Here is a 16,541-nt window from a genome sequence, read left to right on the forward strand (position 1 = left end):
TAAACAGTAGAAACACCATCCAACACTTTCAAATACAAAGTATTGTTTAGTACTCCACTGCGCTCGCCTTCCTGAGAAATGAGTTGTTAAGTCTTATTATGTCCAGAAGTTACACTGGCTACAATGTCTTTCGTACCGGAACACGACAGTGCCTCACACTGCTGCTTGGCGACAGAAATAGACATTGGGGTGGTTTATGCCTACCTCCTCGAAAAGCAAAGACGAATGACAATGGCGAAGGGTCCATATAAACTGATTCCTACCAGCTTCTTTTTGAAATATATGTAAAATCTAATTATCATCAGAATTATTTGCAGACCGTACACACACATTAGTGTCCGTATTGTGTGTCGGGTTCCCTTTTTTGAAAATTTCATACTTCGCCACTGATGCATGATTAATGTACCATTGATAAAAGAGTTCACTTTCGTCCCAAATAGGTGACAAACCCATCACCTTATCGGGTATAAATTTTGATCACAGTAAATTCAGTCTTTTTAAAAAATGCATTTTTTTCATGGCCTGTCCTTAGCATCAAACTCGGAACCTCACAAGCTGAGAACGCTACCAATAAAATAAAATGACGATGATTATGGAATTGTAAATATTTAAATTGGTTTATATTTGTAAGATAATCAAGTGGTTTAAAAAAAATTAATAACTACAAATAAATAGATTTTATAATACAACACTCATATAAATTTGAATGAAAACATGCAATTAAATAGAAACAATTTACATATACTACGTTTATTATTCACCCAAATCAAAAGCCAAACAGAGATTATTCTATCCTATGCAAAGAGCTTTAATTGCACCTCCAAACCTTACCGGAACCTAAAACACCGGTAGCGCATATTCTAAAGCGTCTATGAATGGATTCAGTCATTGTATTATGTATTTACATTTTTATATGTGATTTGTATTGTACCTTATATTTTAGTAGATTTAGTATGTATATCGTACATTATAATGGTATTTCTGTTCCAATAAAATGTATGCTTAATTTGTTATCCTTAGTTACACCATATCTTTAGAATTAACGAAATAATGAATAGCTATAAAAATGTATATTCGCTGTGGTAAATCGACTTTTTTATAATCAACATAAAAGCTAAACGACGGCTTAATCTAAAAAAGCCAATTTTAGTCATGAAAATGGCAAAACTAGTCATAATCCACTTTTGTTAGGACTTACGAAATATGAACTTTATAATCCAAATAAAATACATAAAATATATTCACACTGAGCAATACCAATATCTCACTGCACAAGTTTATCTCACAATATAAATTCCCGTTTGCAATGACAAAGACACTGAACGCGTAGTCGCGTAGCGGCGTAGCTCTGGGCGCGACGTAGCGACTAGCTACGCGCGTGTCTAGCCACACACTGACTACGAGCAGAGGGGTTACCAGCTGCGAATCAAATTACCCGATAATTTGCCCCCTGAATAATGTAGTGGACTGAAAATTCGCGCAGCTGCTTCAGAGGAAATGTTCATTAAAGCAAACTCTGGGCTTAAACTTCGAGACGTTTTAGCACATTTCTTTCAAATGAAAAACGTGAAGACGCGTTTGTGATTAACAAACTAAGTTGAATTGTGTTTTGATGGAACTTTGGGGACACTTTGACCTACTTTAGTGTAGTTGTTATACGAATTTAGGCTATAGAACTAGCAGTAGTTATTTTTTATAACTAGATAGAAATAGAAACAATTCTTATAAAGTCAAATTAAATAAACACACATAACGCTCGAACGTTACCAAATAGTTTACATCCAGTACCCACGTCATGACCACATATAAAATGTTAACAGTGGTAATTACAGACACAATAATTTGGCAATTTGTATACGCTAGTCACCCCGCGGCCGGGTGCAGTAGGCCAGCAACAGATATCTGTTGCGCTCGCCGTTCGTTCCGCACCATTAGCATGACTTAATTTATTATTATAATTAATATTTGCTAATCAATCTTTACTATTAATTAAAATAAATGTAATATTTAAAAGACCCTATTTCTCCAAAGCCGATAAGACATCGATATCTCCTCTTATATTATGTGATCATACAATCAAGTAACCAACTCATTTATCCCGTTTACTATAAAACAATCATCAAAATGTAGTGATTCGATGCATTCATGCATTCTGACCCATTTTGATAGCGAGCGAATATAAATTAAATTGTGAACGAATTAGAGGTTTGCTGCGAATTACATTTAACCATATAACGTTGGCCCATTTGCGCCACTCTGTGTTAGCAACTTGAATTGCAATTTAACGTTCGTATTGTTCGTTGCAAGACATAATCCAAATACTGTTTTAACTTGGGGAGAAGAATTACGTATGAAATAGCGGAATCCACCCTCTTGCCCAATGTGAAACACAATTTATGTATAACATAAGTTATACGATAGTAATGTGAAAAGAAATAAACTTTGTGAAATAATTTGAATAATAATCGTCGATATCTATTGAATAATTCTGTACGTTAATGAGTAAGGGTTTACTGTTTGACACCATTTTTTAATATTAAGCTGGGACCGTACCAAGTGTAGTGTGTTGACACTATCGCAATGAACTGTAAATTACTTTGACTGACTCGGTGAAGTAGATGTAATGCGTATGCGGTACGGGTACGATTACCGCGCTGGAGTCCGCACTGACATTGGCCACCGTGCCCGAAATTCGGCTAGCAGGATCCTTTATAGGATAACTCGGCCACGTTTCGGCACGAAAGATATATGCTGCTACAATTAATAATGATGGGCAAGGTGGAATGGAAGAAACGCGCTGGGCAAAGGAAAAATTCGTGGCTGAGAAGCATCCGGTAGTGGACTGGTATCACCTCCGTTGAACACCTGTTCCGCCTGGCCAACGATAATGAGAAATACAAGAAGCTGACGTCTAACATTCAACAATGAAGAGGCACTTAAAGAAGAAGTAGAAGGGTTCATTAATTAAAGGCGTAAAAACACCACAACGAATTAAAATCAAATCCCATTGCGTTCTCAAATTATCCCATAAATTATAGCATTAGACGGCAGTGTAGTCCCAGCACTATAGCCGATTTATTAGCTATCGCAAAATCGTTGTTCGTTATGACGATAAATGAGTTCGAACATGAGAAAACTCAATGTTTTTGGGTGCCCAAATCCACGACTTTCGATCTCTTTGAGTAGATATGACATCCAATAGCAGATATAGTTCAACAAATATTATGTACCAGCTATAAATATATCTATCAACATTTAGAAAATCTTTGCGGTATGCATACTTATGAGCCTTTGTATTTTTATTTTCAACGGATCGTATCATTTTATTAGGATTCCTGCGGTTAAGGTGTGTGAATAAATAAAAAAAAAACACTTTTACATTGTATTTTATTAAGTTCATTTATATCTTCTAAGGAGTTCGTCAGTTTATAATATTATGTATGACCTATGGCATAAAATCTAATTTGGAGCGTAGACTGAAACATATGTAATAGTCTAATATCCATATTCATAGAAAATTTAAAAATATAAATATCGTTAACAACCTTCAACTTAGTAATTCTATAAACTACTAAAAACCAGATACATATTCATAAAAAACAAAAAACAAAAAAGTTTTATAGGTTTAAATTCAAAAATGGAACATCGCTCTTTTTTGACAGATCGAATACGTCCTAAGTAAGGAGGGTAGAGGTAAGGAGCACCGTCTCAGTGTATCAAAAAGTGTCCATCAAAACAGGGAAAATGAGGGTGGCGCTGCGATCGCATAGGATAAAATTTTAAGGCGATACCTCAAGGTCCATTTTCATACATTTTGTTTCACCTTTAATCTGGGTAACTAAACAAGTATTGGCAAGTAAAGAATTTAAATTCACGTCTAGTTAGTGATTAGTTCTCGCAGTTGAAAGAAAAACGTAAAAATAATTAATAATCATGGATATTTCGGCCTTTAAAATTTAATATGAAGAAATTTTAAAGGCAGTAATATCCATGATTATTAATTATTTTTAAGTTTTTCTTTCAACTGCGAGAACTAATCACTAACTAGACGTGAATTTAAATTCTTTACTTGGCAATACTTGTTTAGTTACCCAGATTAAAGGTGAAACAAAATGTATGAAAATGGACCTTGAGGTATCGCCTTAATGAAAAAATTGAATGAAGAATTTCATGTTAATTATGTAAATAATTGCGTAAACAGAATAATTATTTATATTTACATTTGCAACAAGTGTCAAATCTTTTTGTGCAAAATTTGAAAAAAATACTTTATGTAAAGAGTATAAATATTTAAACTTATTGAATATACATTTGTAGAAAGGTTTATTGACTACTTGACTCATGAAAAGATTTAATTTGTTCATTTGGTTTACTTCACTCACTATTAAAGCAACCACATTCGTATCGTAGTTTTTCGTACGCCAGCGTTATTGTGGTAGGTACTTGAAACTCTATTTTCAGCAAATGCTGGACACTTTTTCGAGTTCCCCTCCATATCAGACGGTGCTCCTCACCTCTACCCTCCATAGTCCTAAGGAACCCTCCGTCCGTCTATTTAACATGCACTTGTCCACTTTCCAAGCGACATAAGTCACGTTTTCACTTTCGCTCGCAAGTTCCCCCGACGCCCATGCCGTAAAAATGTTTTTCCATTTCTTTCGAATTTCAACCGAGTGCTTGGCCATAACAAAACGGCTAATAGACAATGGGCTGACAGCAACACGTTTTGTGAATTTAAAGAGGGAAACTGCGGTCATTGTGCACAAATCGAGAGGGGAAACTGCGCGCATTTACAACTTTTCGTTGTTTGGTTGGCAGTGAATAAGTATACAGACAGAAACATTTATTTACTATATAATATTTTTAGGTAAAATCTTGTTGAGTTGGCAGTGAATAAGTAAACCGAAGAACAAAATTATGAACTATAGAATATTTTTACGTAAAATTTACTAAGAATTAGACGAATTTATAGCAACATGTACGAACTAATTTTAAACATTTGTGGATTGTTATATGTCACAAGTAGATTTTTGTGTGTTAAAAAAAACTATGGCTGGTTCACACATAGTTTTGTGTTTTACTGAACAGTAAAGTATCACATTTGGATTAATTACGTGTTAAATAGAATAACTTATTTTTGTATTATGTATGGGTTGGTACATTTTTATAAACTAGTTATACGTATTAAATATTGATAATGTGCGCAAGGCCTAAAGAAATTTAATTTTTTTCATCCAGAGCACAATGACTTTCACATTTCATACATTTTACTAAGTAGCATTGTTCAAAAAGATACCTGGACTCCAAAGGACTAGCAACGTTTCAAAATCTTAAATTCATTTGCTAATAAAAATTAAAATACATTGTTCATATTTTAACATTTAAAAAAAAAGATCTAATTTTTTTTACTAAGTATGAAAATAAAAATGTATATTTTCAATTAAACATGCAGCTTTTTGTTATTAATTGCATGTTACCTTAACATATTATAAATATCATGTATATACGAATATAATAACACCAAGCAAATCACGAAACAGGTCAATAAATTAATACGTAGACAAAACGAAACAATTCAAACGAAATGGGAGTCGTAAAACATCACGCTTATATCTATATATAATATGTACGTATACGTCATGTGTATATATAAGTCTACATGCAATACATTTAAAGTGGATGTCTTTCGGACACAGGTGTGCGTACAAACTATGGCAACGACTTACGTTTATGCCCCGAGATTATCTTACCGTACTCTGAAAGGCTGTACTAGATTTAGTTATGTACTTGATATTGGAATTTACCTACGTTTTGTAATAATTACTAATTATGCATACTACATATAATTATGTATTTAATGCATAATAAAATTCGGGCTTTACTAATGGATTATTAATTTGTAAAGCCCAGATTATAGGCATATTTTGAAAATATACTCGCTCTGGAATTATTCTGGCTACAATTTTTTTTTAATACGAGCACTGGAAAGTGACTCCAAAATAACGGGTGGTAAGTGGAATGAGGTCCAATAGAATGTCGACTGACGAGAGATGATTACCTCTCGACAGTCGAAACAATTATGCCGGATGTACAGAGGCTGACCCTGGAGCGCGACACTTACGGTGGTTGCTATCCGGGCGGATATGACACCAGAAAATGGAAGGACGGTTTTTGTATAATCCTGCTTGACGGTAAAAATAGACTTTGCTATATACGTAACCAATAATTACAATATCTTAAGTCTCTGACGGTCGTAATAAAAATCAATCTCACCTTTAATTAAAATATCAAGTCGGCTTTTAATGTATTGAACTATTTAATGAATCAAGTTTAATCTGTCACATATTGTGACGTAAAATATGATTTAGATGATGTTAATGTTAGTTTATCAAATAGAGACTGTCTTAATCTCTTACCATACTTGAGAACAAAACTTAGTAGCGCACTTAAGAGCGTAATTCCGTAGCATTTATAACAGGATCCTATGTATTCAAATTTATTAACACATTTAATATGAATTAGGTCGATTTCCCGCATATCAAAGTTTCATAATTGTGATATCCCAAAGTCATGCTTAATAAAATGTCAATAATGCGTATATACTTAGTCTGGCCATAAATACTGTTACACTTAATTATAAAAAAATATTACATTTGAATTTCGAATCTGTCATTTTTATACGATTGTTCATTGTGTTTTCTCATTTTGGCGCCAATACATTGTAAAATATTTTGCGATATTAAAATGGTGTGGGGTGATAAAGAGAACCGAATCGCTGTGATAGCATTACACAAAGTAGGTATGGAGCCAAATGCAATTTTTAAAACTCTCCATACACTTGGTATTAGTAAAATGTTTGTGTACCGGGCTATTAATAGGTACAATGAGACCTCCTCTGTTTGTGACAGAAAAAGATCTGGCCGTCCACGTAGTGTTCGTACGAAAAAGGTGGTCAAAGCAGTAAGGGAAAGAATTCGAAGAAATCCTGTCCGAAAGCAAAAGATTTTATCTCGGGAAATGAAGATAGCACCTAGAACCATGTCGCGTATTTTTAAAGATGACTTAGGACTTGCAGCCTATAAGAGACGCACTGGCCATTTCTTAACTGATAATTTAAAGAAGAATAGGGTGGTAAAATCGAAACAACTACTGAAGCGGTACGCAAAGGGAGGTCACAGAAAAATTTTGTTTACGGATGAGAAAATTTTTACAATTGAGCAACATTTTAACAAACAAAATGACCGTATTTATGCTCAAAGCTCTAAGGAAGCTTCCCAATTAGTCGACAGAGTGCAACGTGGACATTATCCGACTTCAGTGATGGTTTGGTGGGGTGTTAGCTATGAAGGAGTGACTGAGCCATATTTTTGTGAAAAAGGTATCAAAACATCGGCACAAGTGTATCAAGATACCATTCTTGAGAAGGTAGTTAAGCCCCTTAACATCACCATGTTCAATAACCAAGTATGGTCCTTCCAGCAAGACTCGGCGCCGGGTCATAAAGCTCGGTCCACGCAGTCTTGGTTGGAATCGAACGTTTCGGACTTCATCAGAGCTGAAGACTGGCCGTCGTCTAGTCCCGATCTTAATCCGCTGGATTATGATTTGTGGTCAGTTTTAGAGAGTACAGCTTGCTCTAAACGCCATGATAATTTGGAGTCCCTAAAACAATCTATACGATTGGCAGTGAAGAATTTTCCCATGGAAAGAGTGCGTGCTTCTATTGATAACTGGCCTCATCGTTTAAAGGACTGTATTGCAGCCAATGGAGACCACTTCGAATAAGCTTTTTATATTTTTAATTGTTTTATATTTATGTATTAAACTGACACACTGTAAAAGTAATAAATGTTATTTGCAGTTAACAATTTTCTTTTTTCTTTATTACAATATTTATGGCAAGACTAGGTACATTCTAATCAATAATTTACGAAGTATTCACTGGCCCGGAACACACTTCCACGAAATTATTGGATGCCTAAAATACTGCTCACAAATAATTTTACCCGAAAAGGCAATAGTTCGCACTGATAGGTCGTTAACAGTTAATACATTGTATAAAACAGAACACATTGTAGAAAACAATCCAATCCAGTGACAATCTACCAAATAAAGCGTACAATTTCGGACGGCTTAATTTTATACGAAATCGCATTCAAATTGCAGTTGGTCTTAATTTTGAGTCGCACTATTTACTGTTAGAATAAATCAGCCTTCGACTGTAAAATACAAAAAGTTATACAAAGTAAAGTGACTGAAATAAAATAACGTTGAATACCTATTTTAAAATATTAATAAATTCAAAAATTTTCAACCAACGTGAAAAGTAAAATTCTCTCGATTCTTACTTGTATTTATCTGTATACCATCTAGTATGTACTAGATGGTATCCACGGATTACCTTATACACTTTTCCATGAAAAAAAAAATAAGCTTATATGGTAATCGAATACCCTGTCTATTTGTCTGTAAAATTACATCCAAATCAATTTAGGCGCATCTGATTTCCTTTCTCTTACACAAAAGTTGTAATATTACTAAGAACAAAAAATAAATAATATGTGAGTGCGATATTTTAGGGCTGTTCCTAAGAAATTTCGGGCGAGTCACCGCGTCAGAAGTCAACCCTCACAAACTTCCAATTTTGTTTGAACTTCGGCTTGGTTGGCTGCGGTTGATAATCATCGCTTAGATTCCTCACCTGAGAACTTTCAACTAATATTAGTGTAGTACTTGTTATATTGGATTGTTTATTTAAGTTGCACCTATCCAAGAAATATATAAGGCAAGTTTATGGTTTAGAAATATAGGGACTCTTGTTGACGATTCGCGAGTTTAAAATTTCTATACAGGTGAATATATCTATAGCTATATTATCCAAAATAATACATATATTCTGAATATAATAATAATAATATCAGCCCTATATTATATACTGTCCCACTGTTCGGCACGGGCCTCCTCTACTACTGAGAGCAATTAGGCCTTAGCCTACCACGCTGGCCTAGTGCGGATTGGTAGACTTCACACCCCCTCGATAACTCCTATAGAGAATTTTTCAGGTATGCAGGTTTCCTCGCGATGTTTTCCTTCACCGTTAAAGCGAACGATGATTCACAAAGAATACACACATATTTTTTTAGAAAAGTCAGAGGTGTGTGCTCTTAGGATTTGAACCTGCAGACATTCGTCTCGGCAGTCCGTTCCACCACCAACTAGGCTATCGCCGCTTGATATTCTGAATAGCCGAACATAATTAAATCAAAATTGTTTATAATTAGTTATGCGGCGTCCCGAACCTTTCGTAGTTATACAAACATCGAGAAGCATCTCTTCTGGATTGAGACGTTAACTTGGCATTGTCCGTCTTAATTCATAGAAAAAGCCCACACTGACTTACAAGTAATTGTTTATATTACCAATGCAATGTATAAATATTAATTAACTAAAATCTATCCTATGCATCGGCACTTTATTTTAATTCACCCGAATTAAAGTTTGACGAATATCAGAACATTATTATTTTGAAAGGGTATTTATAAATAACCTGTTTTATATTGTTAGAAAATGTATTCTGAATTGTTAATATAACTATTGAGTTATGTTAACAATTCAGAATACATTTAGTTTATTTAGAATACATTTAGTTAGTGAGTTGCTGATTGCACCCTCTCATTCACTCACCCAATAATTTACCCACATACTCACTCACCCACTCATTCAGGCTCATGGACTTAATATTACTCTCAGTCTATTCTAAAGTAGTGTAAAAATATTGTAGGCTCGTCAGTTCTTCATACACACCACAACAAATTCCCGATTGCCGATCGCGAGAAGAATGAACCATTCCCCAAAAACTCTGGTATCTATGTAAGTTGTCCCTCTTTGTTAGTAGTAGGATACATTTTATATACGCCCAGATAGCGACCACCGTACACAAGGTGTTAAAACCCACCATAGAGGCCCACGTAAGTGTGTCGCGTTCCGGGATCAACCTGTGTATATACAGTTCTAACAGACCGGCATAATTGTGTCGACTGCCGAGGGGTAATCATCTCGCGTCAGTCGACATTTTATTGGACTCCACTCCACTTACCATCAGATGCAGTCGGGTCTCTTTGCTGTTCACGTATAAAAAAAAACTTGTGCTAACAACTCATTTTAAGTAATTTAATAAATTGAACCCTGAATGACAATGTTTGGTTTATTTAATGGATTTATTTAATGGTTTATTTAATGGATTTGGATGACATTAGGCGCACAGGTGGCCTATAAAGGGACATAACTAATAATATTGAACATAAAATTAAACATTTTAAACTTAAAAAATGGTATGATTAGATAATTTTACCTTTGTTATCGCGTTAATATTTAATGTTAATTCCGGAAAACAAATTTTGGGTTATAATTATGTTAAAAAACTGTAAACAATTTTGTATAAAATATGTGCCGGATTATAACCTGTTCTGTGTGTAATAAATAAATAAATTTAAAAAACAAGATAGTGATAATCTTGTTCTGGGAATTCATACAAGCGAAGTAGTGTTGAAAAACTAGTGATATCATAATTTATGGAGAGTGTAATGGCATGGTGTTGATGGACTTAAGATGTGAATACCACCCGCAATGTAATGGACAACCATCTACGCACTTTTCGTACTAAATAGGTCAAATCATGGTTAGCACTTTGTCGCAACAGCTTTCAATTAACGTCTTAGGTATATTAATAGTGTATAATAAAATAGACTTATTATTTCTAGGGTATACGATAAAATTAACTTCGCCGGCGGCGTGGTTGTATTACGGGCACGATAGAACCCAGCTCTGAGATCCTGGGTTCGAAACCCGGGTCGGGCAATGATATTGGGTTTTTCTGCTCAGTATCAGCCTGAAGTCAGGAATTTTTGCACGTTATGGCGATAGGCTGGCCCTCTATCAGATGATGGGACGAAACAGGCAAAAATTCGATGCCCCGTCTGCACCTCTATCTACCCCTGGGATAAAGATGTGTGTACAATGAGACTAAATATTTTTTATAACAACTTTTGGCATGTCGCCTGCTTCTTAAGGCTACGAAAAATATGGTAATGGACGGCAATCCAGAGTTGGAATTCCAGATCGGATTACATTTGAATTATTTCAATGAAGGATAACACGCATTGCTTCAGATACCACTCATCATAGGTAATAAATAGTAGCTATAACACTGATGTCGGACGTAACATAAAACTTCTACCTCGACCATTTCCACCTAAAACAGAACCGGGTAAAATGTAAGCCGCATCAAACAGAGTTAATCTGTTTGTACCCTCTTAAAGTGAAAGTTCATAAAATGTAACTTCAAACCACCTTGAAGAGAACCCCGACAAAACTCCTTCCAGTAAGGGGTGAGGCAATAAAACGGTTATATACCGCGAATATATACCATTAATTTTATTGGGGATCTAAATATACTGGTGTAAGCAATGCTATTACAAATTAATTTGATTGAACGTTCTAGAATGATTGTCTGTTGTTTTTGTTTGACCTAAACATGTAACCGATAGTTTTGTATTTTAAAAATTCATTCTAATTTCGAGTGCATTAGAGGATTAAAAACGTTTTATGTTTCTTTTTTATTGATCCCTAATTCACATTGGGTATTTAGTTTTATTTTGTAGTACTGGCTAGAATTCAAGCTTAAAAAAACGTTTTTGCGCATGTTATCTTTTCTCGAGGTAAAAATAATCAAATTAAAATATAGCTCATATAAATCTTTGGTGTGGCTTTCTATACATAAAATCCTTTTTCCGAAATAGGCCTCACACACTGGCAGGCACAGACAGAAAATTTAGCACGTTATAAGGTCAGTCGGGGTAAGTGCGCCATAAAATTATCATAGCTGGATTCAATGCAAAATAATTTCTTTTTGTGCTGACTTAAGAATGTAATTTTATTAATTTAAGAATATTTGGTATTTTGTGATAACGACCTATAGCTATTCAAGGAAATCAGACAATAATTTAATAATATTTTGCTCAAAGTAAAAAAAGATGGTAGTAGGCGCACTTGCCTCCGGAAATTGGGTAAGTGCGCCTGTGTAAAAAAAAACGTCAATATGAAACATTATAAAGAAAACACTCATTTTAGTCCATAGAAAAATAAGTTTTACCCGCATTGCTCTTGGATATTTTTTTTATAACTCAATATTATAACAAACTATGGCTGTCAAATCAAATTCGGGGCAAGTGCGCCATATATTTGTAAATCAGGGCTTCAAAACATTTTACCCATTTTTTTTTGCTATATTTAGGTATTAATATTAGAGTTTTATGTGCGGATATGTTGTTATAAAGAAATGGTAGCTTTAATACGAAATCCATTTTATTTCTAAAAACTAAAAAAAGATACAATTATGTAGGAATTAACATTTTTGAATGCGTTATAACTCAAAAACTTAGGATTTGGCCTTATAACATTTCTCATTCCTTCTTTTGTAAAAACGAACCATTTAAAACAAACAAATATCTGACGAATCAACTAATACAAATTTTTATTTAAGTCGGCTCAAAACAAAATACCTTGAGTACAAAAAATGATGCTGTTACATTTTAATAATAATAAGTCATATTAGTAAAACTTATTCTCAAAAAAGATTGGTAATATATGTTTAGGGGTAAGTGCGCCATACGACTATTAACTGTGGCGCACTTGCCCTACTCGACAATTTTGAGGTGGATTTTTTCGCATTACTAAAAAAACCTTTTTTTAGTATATATAGATAAAATTTGGGCAGGAAGTTAAAATAAAAAGTTTAAACTATGTACTCACCTTACTGGTTTACAGAAATATGTTAAATATCTTGAAATATTTGATGTTATCTTTCACGGGGTCATCTCTGTTTACAGGTCTAAATGACACTTAAAATAAAATGGCGAATAAATCGTATTAAAATGAACAGATCCATTTGTGTTTTTTAGTGGAACTGCATTTCAGTTAGTAGCATAGATATAAGATTGCGGTAATTGTATAACATCAATAGTTTTCGATTTTTTTAGGGCAGGTGCACTTACCCCGTCGGCGCACTTGCCCCACCTGACCTTATTATAAAGTATGTAGATACAAGCCATCGTATTCAGCATGATTAAAACCTCTTTCGCAACCACTAACATCTATTTCTCCCAAAAATCACAGAGATAATTATTAACAATTAAACCTGCCTAATCATATAAGTACTTGGCCTTATCAAAGAAAGCGTCTCAAAGCCCTTACATCTCAATTCAATGGGACAATAGGGAAGAGCGTCATAAATATACCCATCACATACAAATACCTCGCCAAATATTCAGTCCGTGGTACATAAAGACGCGTTATATTAAAACAAAAGGAATTTATTGCAAAACAAACGATTCTCCACGCTCTATTTTATAGGACGTGACCAGTTTATATTCAATAATAAAATAAAATGTCGGCCGTCTGTGTGTTCGGATTGGATCGGGTATTGCTGCGGATTTTGGTGTGGATTTCATCGTGGTTAAAGGTATTTCATGAGGTATGTTTAGATATATTAAGCTTAAGATTCAAGATAGGTTAGTAATTAGTAAAAGTAAATTTCCTTGTTTTTATTTAAGTATTATCGGATAATAAGTAAATTATGTAAGTACTGGTGGTAGGTCTCTCATATGTGTGAGTCCGCCTGGGTAGGTACCACTGCAATGTCTATTTCTGCCGCCAAGCAGCAGTGTGTAGTCACTGTTGTGCTCCGGTTTGAACAAAATTGTAGCCAGTACAACTACTGGATATAATAAGACTTAACAACTCATGTCTCAGTATGACGAGCGCAAAGGCAATCCAAACAATACTTTGTAGTTCAGGGTGGTATTTCTACTGTTTATAAGCGGTCGTATTGCTTAAATCAAGCGAACGGCAAGCTCGTCTCGTCATTGAAAGCAATAAATAAAAAGTACTCATACCATTAAAAATAATGTAGCAATCTATTCGTAAATAACCTTGAATGTCGTACGTTCACAAGCGTGATTATTAGTTTCAAAATACAAGCATAATGGTTTCTGATTTTTATAATCTGGTCCGTCCTCAAGCAAATCCAGCACATCTAACTAGTACAGCATAAAACACGGTCCTCGGGCCAACGATATGGATTCTCCCCGCGACGCAGCAATATGTCTTGACACATTCATTATACCGCGTTTTTTCGTATAAACACACGATATGAAATACTTGTATGATAACTTCGGTGAAGTTTATTGCAGTTTAGAGGTAGTGTTATAAAGGATTTTATAGTGCACTTCACTACTTAGTATGCATAACTTTAGAATTTATGACGTACTAGTTTTAGGTCTCGACTTTGTCAGTGTGAGAGTCTGGTATTAAAATTATACTTGAAAGGTTTTCATCTAAAATGTGGCCTATATGTTAGTTAATTAATTAATCCAGCAAGTCCTCTATCTATACATTACATTACATACACATATATTCATGCCTGATATTCCAAAAAATAAATCACATACGATCACGAACCGTAGGGCACAAATATTACTAAAATAATTAAACCTAGATAGTATTCATTATGAAGATTTTTTAAATTATCACACAGTATTGTCATTTTTCAAATCATCATACAGTATCGTAATTTTTGTAATGATCATACAGTATTCTCATTTTTGGAATGATCATATAGTATTGTCATTTTTATAGCAAGTTCTTAAACGAACATGTTCACCATTTGAAGCTAAATTATTATGATCTAACTATTCTATTCGGTTAAGTAGTTATCATAAGCCAGTCCCAAGCCTGAAATAATAAAGTTTCTCGGTAACATTCTTCAAAATGAGGCCCTACAATATCAAATTATTGGGCAAAAACTGGTTAGCCTAATTTTGTATTTAGAATTAAAAGTTAAAATCTCTATACAAGCCTAACAAATGCCTGTATGCCATCTAAGATTATACTAGACGAAAATGTATTAACATTATATAAGATTATTTATTATTCCTTGGTAATACCTACCTGAAGAAAAGGAAGCGAAGACCCTTTATTATTTACGGGCAATAATCGTTTATAGCATAAAGATGTGATTTATTTACTGCCAAATAGAGCGAATGGGCTATAAAAATAAAGGAGAAATATAGCGCTGACACACAGCTGCAACGGGATTCTACAACAGCTGTTTGCGTCTTTATTTGAATTGAATTTTTACATTGTTAGTCATGGTGGTTGATATTATGAAGACATCTATCGAGTGTATGATATTTTAGTCACCGTCCTATTTAATTTAATGTCTGTACATAGTACAATAAAAAGTAGTACAATAAACTTTCCATCTGTGTATAATGTATTTTAAATCATGAAAATGTATGACTATTATCGAAAAATAAATAATTAATAGAGTGTAAAAAATTTAATTTTGTAAAGTATTGTCGGTTTGTTTGTAAGCGGATCACGCAAAAACGAGTTATTGAGTTAAAGGAGTTACTGAAAAATATTAAGGTTTTTGGTATTGGTATTCGTTATGGGTTCCTTTTCGCGCAATTAGGCCGTAAAATAGTCGGGCCATTGCGCGTGAATATTTAGGTTTATTTTAATTACTTAATATTTAACGATTATCTATTTACTGACTTTCAATCAATTATCCTCATGCTTTTAAACTATATATAGTTATAAGCCATCCACATCTTATATAAATTTATGTACATACGTCAATGTGTGTGTCGATATTAATAAATTTATATAAGATGTGGATGGCTTATGTACCTAGTACATATGTACATATAATTGGCACAAGATAAAATATAAATATTTTAGTTCACTCGGAAATTTTATAGCATCCATGGTGTTAAATGCATCTTATAGGTTCACTTAAGGCGCGGCGGCGTAAATACCTCGCGCGCCTCATCTACTTCAGGCGATACCTGTACTTCTATATATTTCATTCACCTTATATATTGCAACCGTCTTATAAACTTCCAGGACCTTATATACTTTTGGGTGCCGTATATACTTTTGGGGCCTTACATGTATACTTAAGACGCATTATTTACTCATTACCTACATAATGCCAGCGTTTTATATACTTCGTTCGCCTATTTACTTCACTCATTGAATTTTAAATCTATTTACTGAAACGTATTAAGCTTTATTATGGGATACATTTTGTTTCAATTCCATGAAAATCGACCCTTGATTTCAATAGCATTCGGGGGTAATGCCTTTAGCCCGCTCTACATTTTCGTCGAGACATCTCGGTCTCCGGTCTCGCCGCGACAGGACGAAGCCGAAAGTGGCTCTCTACATTCTCACTCGCACATTTGTTCATTCGGTAGTCATACAAAGTGGACGTGTTAGAAACGTATGTAGCTGTAGTATATTACAATTTATTGATGATTAAAAAAAGGAACATATAACTACAGTAGAACCCTTCGATTCGGGTCCGTCCGCGTGAAAATTTTAGGGGTAAAAATCCCACTTTATATTTTCCGGGATAGAAAGTAGCCTACGTCCTTGCCAAGGTCTCAAACTATCCATACCAAAATTACATCTAAATC

The sequence above is a fragment of the Manduca sexta genome, chromosome 15 (genome assembly GCF_014839805.1).
Source record: "Manduca sexta isolate Smith_Timp_Sample1 chromosome 15, JHU_Msex_v1.0, whole genome shotgun sequence".
Classification (NCBI taxonomy): Eukaryota; Metazoa; Arthropoda; class Insecta; order Lepidoptera; family Sphingidae; genus Manduca; species Manduca sexta.